Genomic DNA, 1,946 nt, shown 5'->3' on the forward strand with positions numbered 1-1,946 from the left:
TGGAAGAGATGCAGCTTGTTGAGGTGGTTTAAACTGAGTGGGAACTGAAATGCAAAACAATAGATGAAGAAAGAGGACTAAGAGAAAAGGAAAATATGACTGGATGGAATTGATGAGGATCTCAAAAGAGAGAAAGGAAAAATATAAAGGCAAAATATGGGATGGGCATAGAAACAAGGATACTTCCTTGTAGGTAAGGAAAATGCGGAAAAAAATAAAGTAAAAATGCTGATATAAACTGGATTTTTATTTCTTTTTTTTCAGATCTTCTGCTTTTAATTTCTTTTGCTTATTATTTCTTACTAGTAGGATTGGTAATGAATAATAAAATTATTTAAGGTCAAAAGAAACCAAAAGAAAACTTGAATAACTTGTTTATACACTACCTGAATTCTTCCTGTTTTATTCTACTACCCTAAAATTATGCCAAACTGATAGCCATCTCTTTTGTCCTTCAGGATTCTCAGCCATAACCCACTGAGAAAGATTGAGGATTCCCATTTCTACACATTGCCCTCCCTGAAAATCCTGTATGTGTGAAGTTGCTCTTGGCTTTATTAAGGGTTTATTTACTCTAGAATGTATTCAGCTTTTATTTTCCTGATTAATTTGGCTTGGACTACTATATCTGAAGATCAATATGGTCCTTGATCAGGGTCAGAATTACATAGGTCCAGATTTTCTTACAGCCTTGGAATAGCATAACCATGGACCAGTCATTAGCTGTCAGTGCTTTAACATTGTCCAGATCAGGAAAAAAGATCCCACAAGAAGACTAGAACTAGGCTTCATTGAGACGGTTAGGTAATTGGCCTTGAGGTCTCAAGGAAAAGTTGGTAACTGCAAATAAATCACAGGGTTATTTTTGTGAGGAGAAAACAAAATAGGCATGAATGATATGTGTATGTAAGGAAGAGGAAAAGGAATAGGAAAGCATTGTATATTTTGTATTTGCAGTTGTCACTATTTCATTACATTAATGATAAATTTTTAATCCTGGGTCCTGATCTCATACCTAGGCTGGAATTTATGAATGAATCCATGTATCTACATGAAGTTGCTTTAATTCTACATTTATTTTTTTGTCAACACACAACAAAGGGGACCGTCCCAATATATTTTCTACCCACTGGAAGACATTAGGGAAATGGATTTATAAAGCTAATTTTTAAAATAAGCATTGAAGCTCAAGCCTTGTTCAAAATCAACAATTAGTATTTTTATTTGGTGTGAACTTATCACAAGATCTATAGATTCCCCTACAACAAAAGCCTTGTGGGTTAGGATGGCTGAGAATGAGTGGCTGATCCAAAGTCACCGAGGGAGTTCAGACAATTAAGTGGAGATTGGAACTTTTCATGCCCAGATGAATGCAATTTAATCACTCTGACAATTCCTATGGAAACCAGTGCCAACAATTTCAGTGATGGGCTGTGATTATTTAATAGGAAGGAACATCTTTATCTGTATTTCAAACTCGGCTTGAGGGCTAAGCCATGGCAATTTTCCATTCCGACTCTGCATGATGAAGAGTTATGTACAGTAATGTTCAGCAGAAGCAATCCCTTCCCTACCTCCCTACAGCAGCTGATCAAATCATTTGATTACTTTTAAATTACCACATTGTTATTTGTATCCTTTTCCTCAAGGAGCTCAGAGCAGGGAAACAGTAATATTTATTCATTTTATATTTGAGCAATGCAATCAGATAAACATTTAAATTGGTTATTGAATATGAAAAATAGCTAATAACGTGCATTGTGTTATCTCAGTGTACTAAATCGTAAACATATGCTAATCCAAAAAAAGAGCACAAAGTAAGATTTAAAATAATCTAATTTTGCCTATTATGTGACTGTAGATGTTAGGTCTTAACTTGGTTAACTGAGTTGTAAGCCCAGTCATAAACTAGGTCAAGGGATAACCAATGAGACGAAGTCTCTCAC

This window comes from Natrix helvetica, assembly GCF_964273705.1.
Source record: "Natrix helvetica genome assembly, chromosome: Z".
Lineage (NCBI taxonomy): Eukaryota > Metazoa > Chordata > Lepidosauria > Squamata > Natricidae > Natrix > Natrix helvetica.